This window comes from Mixophyes fleayi, chromosome 7 (genome assembly GCF_038048845.1).
Source record: "Mixophyes fleayi isolate aMixFle1 chromosome 7, aMixFle1.hap1, whole genome shotgun sequence".
Taxonomy (NCBI): domain Eukaryota; kingdom Metazoa; phylum Chordata; class Amphibia; order Anura; family Limnodynastidae; genus Mixophyes; species Mixophyes fleayi.
In genome coordinates, this window is record NC_134408.1 from 16,770,021 (window position 1) to 16,780,004 (window position 9,984).

General features: G+C 40.0%; 1 protein-coding gene across 3 annotated transcripts in view; it reads right to left on the reverse strand.

Moving 5' to 3' along the window:
* Positions 1 to 9,042, reverse strand: part of LOC142097380 (NXPE family member 4-like) — a 32,793-nt gene extending 23,751 nt beyond the window's left edge. For all 3 annotated transcript variants that reach the window (XM_075179160.1, XM_075179161.1, XM_075179159.1), the window contains exon 1: positions 8,841 to 9,042. The gene's annotated coding sequence lies outside the window, so the exon portion shown is untranslated. The remainder of the gene's footprint in view (positions 1 to 8,840) is intronic.
* Between the last annotated feature and the right edge of the window lie 942 nt (positions 9,043 to 9,984).

Here is a 9,984-nt window from a genome sequence, read left to right on the forward strand (position 1 = left end):
GTAGCCAATCAGATCATTGGAATAGACACAGGAATAGGCACAGCAGCAGAGGGGTGTGGTGGTGATGTTGGAGGCAGTCACCTGCCATTTGTGTGCTTGTGTCTGTGAGGACAGGGCTGCATGTGACAGGGGCAGTGATATGTTGTGAGGTTGGGAATGGAGGCAGCAGGAAGCCACAGACTGAGAGTTATATAGTGGCAAGGAGCAGGGTCCCCAGCACCACAGAGTATATCAGGAGATGAGGGATGAGTTAGTGAGGACAGGGCTGCATGTGACAGGGGCAGTGACATGATGTGAGGAGGGGAATGGAGGCAACAGGAAGCCACAGACTGAGAGTTATATAGTGGAAGGAGCAGGGTCCCCAGCAGCACAGAGTATATCAGGAGATGAGTGATGTGTTAGTGAGGACAGGACTGCATGTGACAGGGGCAGTGACATGATGTGATGAGGGGAATGGAGGCAGCAGAAAGCCACAGACTGAGAGTTATATAGTGGCAAGGAGCAGGGTCCCCCAGCACCACAGAGTATATCAGAAGATGAGTGATGTGTTAGTGAGGACAGGACTGCATGTGACAGGGATAGTGACATGATGTGAGGAGGGGAATGGAGGCAGCAGGAAGCCACAGACTGAGAGTTATATAGTGGAAGAAGCAGGGTCCCCCAGCACCACAGAGTATATCAGGAGACATGTGATGCATTAGTGAGGACAGGGCTGCATGTGACAGGGGCAGTGACATAATGTGAGGAGGGGAATGGAGGCAGCAGGAAGCCACAGACTGAGAGTTATATAGTGGAAGGAGCAGGGTCCCCCAATAGCACAGAATAGATGAGGCTCCTATCAAATTGGTGGAGGAAACCTAGTTTTAAATGTACCGCTGTATGAAATGAAGTTTGTTTTTTGGACAAATATATTTTAACTACTAGGAAATAAGGGTTAAAGTAATAATGGAAGGGAGTAGTCTTGTAAATGAAAATTATTAGGAACAAAACAAACAGCGGAGAAGAACAGGGAAATGAGAAGAAGTCACATTCACACACCCCCTAAATGGATAACAATATAACTTTTAGCAGCAGCTCTACAGGATATACAGGGTTGTTTATGCAGGATGCCAGAGATACATGGTTACAGTATATTGAGAGATTGCCAGAATGAGAACCTTCAGAGATGAGCTCTACAAGTAGATAAACTGGAGCTTATTGCATAAACAATTCAAAAAACGTCAATACTACTAATTGCATGTACTGTGCAGAGTGGCAGGTATCTTACCATACCAGCAGTTATACCCCATAATACCCTGCATACCCCATAAAGTACGGGCTTTTCTTTGGACACAATATATGTCTATATTTTCTGAGTAAATTGAGTCTGACTCAGCTTCAGACTCTGTATGTGTAAATTCACATTTTTGATGGTGAATATCATGTGGAGCAGTTTTGAGTTGGAATAGATCACAGAGAAAACACTGGTGTATGTACTTAGCTACAGGATTCCATCAAGCTACTTGTTCCAAAACTGCATGTAATGCATCGGACCAGGGAGGTCTGTTGCTGAGTGATTGGCTGCTACGTAACTCATGTCTATGCTGACTGTAGAGAGATAGATTCACAATATAATATTTCTAATTACCAGTTAGATGGGAAGCACCAGTAGTTCAGTCAGTCCAGTAAATCCGGGAATCTGATTGGTCAGGAGCCTTCCTGATATTAAATTATTAGTGTGTTACACAAGCATAGAATGCTATGTCTGATTACCATATCTATAAGACCCCCTTCTCACAGCTGGTGTGTGTAAAGGAGTGTGTGTGTGTGTGTGTGTGTGTGTGTGTGTGTGTGTGTGTCTGTGTGTTTTTTCTGAATATTAATCTTCACCTGGATATATGCTCCGCCACATTAGTCAGGGTTCAGTAGTATCTTCCTTGGCCCACCTTCTTATGACCACAGACACACAAATAATGTAGCAATACACCAGACTGATCTTTAGAAGCCACACTGGCTCATTTATTACCGGAGACGTGGACTACCAAAGTTTTATTATTTTTATTTTCAAAAATATACTTCTTTATATCAAAGGGCATTTTAGGAGTCTCTTTAAAACAAGAATAACACATTAAACATTGGACGGTTATTTACAAGGTAGTAGTCGGTCTTATCAGAAATGGGTTGGCAAACACTAAGCACCATTTGTATGTTTACCAGCTGCTGTACTCTGTAGAACTAAGAGGTACCTCTGACCCACTCTAAGGGCAAGCCTACCAAACTCCCCTTGTCACATAGACGCTTCCTATAACAATACAAGGTTATCACACTCAAACTTGTTTCAAGTAAACTGCCATATATCATACAATGGCATCTGTACAATAAACATATAAATTCAACTATATGGTTCCAAAGAGTAGCACAGAAGGGGATTTCCACTCTTTGTCCACAGAGCTAACATGCATAAATATAGCAGGATGCTTGAAATGATAGCATAGTTCTCTGTATCTCTCAACTTGACATAACACACAGGATTCCAAGTAATAGCACTTCTGTTTATCCTTTCTCAATAAGACATTTAATCTCTTCTGAAGATTTTGTAAAGGACGATCCTTATCTTGCTCAAACTCCTATCCAATATGGAGGCAGACACACATTTAACACACGCTGTTCCCTCTTTTCCTCTTTGATGAAACAACTCGCAGCCCCTTTTTCGATCACTGGTGCCACAACTCACACTTTTAATGCTTTTCCACAGATAAAGGTTTCATTTCCAGAGTTTTGCACACTCCTCCGTTTTAGACTTATCCCTTTCCCTGCACTACACCCTTGTCACTAAAACACAGTCTTGCAAAAGGGTTTTTACAATTTATCTTTGGGTCTCCCCACCAGTTCCCTGCTTGGCTAACAGCAAAAGAGTCAGTCCATATACACCAGCAATAAAGTGAATGGGTGTTATTTATCCAACTGGTCTCCAGTTTCCATTTGCAGCAGTCATGGATTCGGGTAACCGCATCAACTCCTCACTTAATGGTCTCTTCTTTTCTCTCCTCACTTCTCTCTCTGGTCTGTCTCTCTCTCTCAGACCTCCGTTCAGCTTTTCGGTTTGCATGCAAGCTTTTATCCTCCCCTGCTAACTCTGTTGTTATGATTTCACTGGCGCATGTGCGTCCCGCACGGGAGAACAGCACTACAAGACACAGTGCTATTTATGTAACTCTGTCAGTATGATCCCAGCCCGCTTCGCTGTGTACCAGATGCCAATGATCTTCCTCCAACAAAACTGACATCCTCTGCTTGGCCATTTCAGTTTTTTTGCCCCTTTCTCAACATCATTTACTGTGTAACATCTATACGATGAGCTTTTTATCAGTCTAAGATGGAGAAAGGAAGAAATGCTCCATTATGTTTTTTAATATTTTGTTTTATAACGTTTGGAAGAAAGCTGCTGTAGAAAGACTAAAATTGAACAATGTTATTTGCCATGATTCTTCTGAAATGATCTTTTCTTTCCAGTATATATTCACTGGTCTCTATAAGTGTTCTTCCTGATCAGCTATAAATGTTTAACCAGATATAGGTTATAGTCTACATATAGTGCGTAGTCTATTAAAGTAGTAGTAGACGGACAACGGAACAAAGTGTAGATCGCTTCCTTGGAATTACTACACAGATTAGTGTAAATATAATGTTTTTGTTTGTATAATACGGTAGTTCTGCTTTATATATTTACTTTACTAATATATGATTAATTTACCAGATGTCTGCAAATATAAACTAAAATGGGTCATAGGGGGTGCTATGCAATTCAACACGATCGTCCACCCAACATCCCCGCCACGGTGGCCTATTCACATGACCGGGTACTAAGGTACCACAACATTGCGGATTCCCCTGAGCGCCTCTCTGGGGTGAGAAGAAAAATGCACAATGTTAAATCCCCACGGAGTGCGTCCACGATCATTTGGGTGCTCACCTCAATGGATCAAATAAGTTAAAGATAGATGCAAATGGTCCGTTACCTGTGTTCTGGTGCGCGATCTGACGGGATCCGGATGTCTGCCACAGTCAGGTGAAGCTTGTCTTCCTCGGCAGGAGTGAGACCAGCTCCCCGATGTCTATCATGGTAGGGGGGTACGTTCCTATACGCTAATGTCAAGGCAGGCTTTTACCATCTAGGTCAGTGCTTCTCAACTCCAGTCCTCAGGACCCACTAACAGTGCAAGATTTCCAGGTGACCAGTGAAATAATTATACCACCTGCTACACCGTGTCAGTCAGTAATGAATACACCTGTGCTCCAGCAAGGAGATATGGAAAACATGTACTGCTAGGGGGACTGGAATTGAGAAACACTGACTTAGGGGCGGATCTAGAGAATTCTTCTACCCGGGGCGATTTAGGCCCCGCCCCCTTTTTTACATCTGAGGCTGCCGGCGGCTGCATACTATGTGCAGGTCCGTTCAGCAGTGACAGGTAGGGACAGTGTGCTGCCCGGATGCTCTAATTGTGTTTAAAACACAATCAGAGCAGCCGGGCAGCACACTGTCCCTACCTGTCACTGCTGAACTGACCTGCACATAATGTGCAGCCGCCGGCAGCAAGCCCCTGCTAGGGGGGCCAATCGCCCCCCCCTGGATCCGCCACTGCACTGATCTAAGTGATATCAGAAACATGCTACCAGCAGCGGTAAAGACTCCTGACCACAGTGTCCGTTATGATTGTCGGAACACAGCGAGATCATATCTGGCAGTTATGTTTAACTTATTTAATTGTAATTAGTCTATAAGACAACATCAATGTATCCCCTTGGACATTTCGGATCATAATCAAGACTGAATTGCTCATTTTCATTACATGTGAATGAATATGAGTAAAGTCTCTCTTCACATTGTCATACAATACAATTGTATCCAATAGAACTGTTCTGTGTCGTATCCAAAGGCAATGAAAATAAATGGCTCTGCCAGGATATAAAGGTTTTGCTGAAAGCCCTGGAAGGACTATAAAAATATAAAACAATGTGTTTAGTAAAAGTTGCAGCATTACTTCTGTATGATCGGAGATGTCCTTTAATCTGTCATACCTGTAAACCCTGCTACATTAATGTCCAAGTGTGCTAACACATATTTGTTGCTTGTATATATCTAAAAATTGCCATTATTTATGTGTAATTATTTTCATACAAATATATGCAAACGAGGTACCTTGCTTGTCTTTATATATTTGAAACGATCCACCCCTAGTTTTTTATATTGCATTGTTATGTCTAACATTCTAATTCATTCTTACGCTTCTGTCAAAATTTTAAGCTTTAAACAAAAAGTTTCAGTGTGGCAACTTTAAAGTTAAAGTCATCTGCAGGTGGAAAAAAACCTTTGAATTGATGTAAAGGTTATATTTTAACTAGATATTTTCATTAAGATACAATGAAAGCATATTTTCGTATGCAATTATAAGAATGCATTGAATGTAAATAGTTATCAAACACATTCACATTGATCCTTTAATGACCAGAATGACATTTCCAGCCCAGATAATCCATTTGGGTCCATAAATATGTGTTTATTTGATGTTTATGCGTCATATTAATAAGTAGCTATAGAGTTTATCTGTAAACATATAAACATGTCACAGCAAGTTCCTCTGAGTAAGGTTTTGACATCTTTTTCAGCTTGACCATAACACGTGCTTCCTGCTATACAGACCCTCCCTCATCTTACCGTATACAAAGATGTATTGAGCAGCCAACGTGTCCAATTTAAAGAGCTGAATGAAAAGATACATTTTTTTTTTACAATTTTTATTGCGGTTTGACGTTCACAAAAAACATTATTTTCTGTTATTGTTAAAAGTATGCTTTTTTTTATGAAGCATCAACTTATTGTGCAGAGGGATTCATAACACAATTACATTCGCTAACATAGGCAAACCGAGGGGGGGGGGGGGGGGGTTCCTAGTGCTTGGAAACCCCCATACAAGCCTGGGGCACTGTATAATTGAGGTGGGTGAATCCTGCCCCCAATTCACACGGCTCTGCTTGAAAAGGGAGAGCTGCGTGCACCTAACAGTAGTGGACACAGCATTGCTCGTGTATAAGATGGGGATAGGAAGAGTTGGAGAGCAGCCAAGCACTGTCTAAAATGATAGCCACTCCCCCATGCATGCTGGCCACGCCCACTGGCGGCATGGTGTAGAAACCCGCCTCTACAAATCCTGCTTTTGCCCCTGAATAACATACAATTAGTTACAATAGGGGGAGTGAAACAAGGATGGGATGGGGGAGAGGGGTAATAGTCTATATACAATCAACATGTTTTCAAGATATTTGCACACGCTACAATGAAATCTATTTGCATTGCAAATATTAATATCCTGCTGTACAGTCAGGGTTCGGACACAATAAAGTACATCAGTACAACTTGTGGTGTGGCTATTTTGCATCTGGAGGGTTCAGTAGTACACATAGTAATGAGATATGAAACTTATCATATTATCCTATTTATATTCAAGCCGTTCCCCCATCAACTATACAATTGTAGACTCGAGTAACACCACATCTCCGTTTTATCATGAATTTGGGCTGGTTCATCCATTCCATAGTATATGGAATTTTGCCAGTTTGCTTCCTTGTGTATAAATCAATTTAATGATATGTAAGCTCTTATTTATCATATTTTCCAAAATTTGGATTGGGGGTAGTTCTGATGACACCCATCTTGGACATTCTAGCATAAAACAAAGCCACCTGGTTATGCCTTATTGGTGAAAGGGATAGTGTTAGATATCAGAATGCCTATCTGCCAAATATTGATTTTTTTAAAAAAAAATATTAAACTGAATCAGCAGATATAAACAGGAGAATGACAGGAGTATGTCCACACACACGTAACCAAAAACGAGAGGTAAATTATTTTCAATCTTCTTATAGGAGACCTCTACTCATACACATGGCGGCTATAAACATTAACTTTTTATGGACTTACAACAGTACTACAGTCTCACGTTTGGCTGACTTGGAGCCTCCACCGCAAAGTAGATGAACTGATAATTCTATGCTACCATATGAAATGCTTGGCTTTCTTTTTTTCTTTCTTTTTTTAAACAAATGTTATGAAATCTGGCTGAATGAGTTAATAAAACATCAGCTTTTGTGTAGCAGCAGTTCTAACATGGAAGGAAGGGCAATAATGTACAGCTATCCTTGCTTTACAACAAATTATATATATATAGCTGTTGTCTTTCGTCCTGTGTAATGTACTCTGAACTATGTACTGTATAATCTGACATGATAGAAACTTTCAAATATATCAAAGGGTTATAAGGAGGTACAGGAGGGAAACATTCTACAAAGGAAGAGAAGTATTAGAACACGAGGACATGTACTGACACTGGAGGGAAGGAGGTTCAGACGAAATTTAAGGAAAAATTACTTCACAGAAAAGTAAGTGGGTAAGTGGAATAGCCTCCCATCAGAGGTGGTAGAGGATAATACAGTAGAACAATTTAAACATGCTTGGGATAGACATAAGGAGATCCTTATAAAGAACTAAAGATCATATAGGGTTTGAGGTTACCATAGGTTAAAAAATGGGCAGACTAGATGGGCCAAGTGGTTCTTATCTGCCGTCAAATTTTTAGGACTTTCTTAAAATGGACTCTGCACTCTATGGGCTTTGCCTTTAATAAAATTGGCATTTTTCGAAATGACGGCAAACCGCCCATTAATACAGTTGCCCTCTAGACTCACACCTAAAAAGACAATTTAATGACCCATCTAACAGACAGGCTGCGACTTCCTATGACTTAAACACGCACAGACTCTAAATGTCTCCCATCCTACTCATACAAAGTGTTTCTCTATACAAGATACAACTTTAACGGACAAATCAGCGTATGGCAGTGTGCAAACCAATGGAACCTCTACAACAGCACGAACATAATCTCACAACTACCATCTGGACTTTCGGACTCCTAGATGCGTAAAATAATAACACTGTAGTTAAAGTGCTAGCGTAATATTTATCTTCTTAAGATGTTTAGACAGTCAGCAATTTATTGTATAAATACGCTATAAGCTTTTCATATATCGCACCACAAAGGGAGAAATATATTTCTGCAGCTTGAAGCTGGAGTGACACCTTGTAAAGTATTATACCAAGGGGCCAATATAGCCCCCATTCAGTCATCTGTCCTGGGGCTTTGCTCCAGCTAGGAGGAGGGGACAGTTTAGGGAAACAGATCCTAGGTGGTAATGCAGATTTAAAGGGATAGTCCACCTTAGATGTGAGTTTTATTGAATCCCCACCCGATAATATAACTTTGGGTGGTCAGCAGGTCTCAGCTATATGGAAGTGACTGGACACTGCTAAATACAGTGAATGTTGAGGAATAAAAAGCATATTTTATTATTATTAAAAAAAAAAAAAGAAATCAATGCTTATAGAAACTACAGAGAAAGTTTGTGCTTATTCTGTTTCAGAATAAACATAATATTAATCCCAGCAGTGTATTCATTAACTGTATCCTTGCATTGGAGAGGTAAAACGCTTAAAGTTTTATTCTCTATATTAATTACCAGAACTACTGGAGGCAAAGTGCATATTCTTATTTTTCCCAGAATAACTAAAACGAAGCTGTAAGCTCCTCGGACATAATCTGATTAACGCAATGTGTAATCTGACTACAAACTTGATACATTTCATTTCATGTATTTTTCTGTCCTCAGGGGGGAAGCAGGATAGAATACTAGAGGAAGGCGGCACTATTCATAGGAGCTTACAATCTAATGTATTTTGTCAGATCTCACACATTGAAAATGTAGCATAAACCATATTTCAAAATAGAAATATTACAGCCCCTTACCTTAGATTTGTTCAGCTTAATATTCTGCAATAATTTTCTTCTGACAATGAAACCACTTCTTAATTGGCAGCTGAGTTTTACGCCCTCAGCTGTTTTATATCCTCAGCTGTTTTATGTTCTCAGCTGTTTTATGCCATCAGCTGTTACAAGCTGCTCTGCCGGCTGTTTGTGTCCTGCTTTGCAACTGTGCTTTATCATTAGTGTCAGGTTCAACCTGTACAGGGAGTAGAAGCAAAAAGAGGTGTTTTCCTTACCTCTTAATTATCAGTTGCTAAATTGCTGCTGCAATTCCCATGGATAAGTCTCATTTGATGATTGATCTAGCATACACTATCATCAATCATTGCTACATATATCTGTATATAGAATTATTGATGCAACTATATATATATATATATATATATATATATATATATATATATATATCTAACATAGTCTGTGTGTGAAAAAAAAAAAACAAGCTGCAGCGCCACCTGCTGGGCAGAGTTATACACTGACCTACTAAATTCTTAGTATTATCTAATATATAAAAGTAAAAGCCTAGCGGCGCGTGTTAGTGTGTGTGTGTGTGTGTGTAAAAAACTATTTTCTCAGAAAGGACTCATCCAATTGACCTGAAATTTGGTATACTGACATTATTTGACAAAAAAATTAGAATAGTGAAGTCAGTTAACTTCCATTATCCCCCCTTCCCCCCGTGGGAGGGGTAGTAAAGGCTAAATTTACGAGTTGAGGGGTCAAACTCATTTTCGTGAGGTAATTTGACCTCATGAACACACATTAAAAAGGGCGCTTGCGTCGGGAAGTAACGCTCTTCCCCTGAGAAGGCCTGGGCTAGGCCCAAATGCATGAGGAGAACCTTTTTAACACCTTAAGTAGCTTGATTTGACTAGAATGCATGAGTATCATGCACGGGTTAACTTGTGTATATATATATATATATATATATATATATATATAAACACACATTTATATGGTACTGCCTCTGTTTATTATGGCATGGAAATAAACCTTTGATACAATTAGCAAAAACATGTCAGATTTAACCCAGTGCCAAAAAGTTTTGAATTGACACACCATTCATATGTTACCATGTCACAGTACTCTACTATAACGCAAGGTTCTTCAATCAGTTATTAAAGTA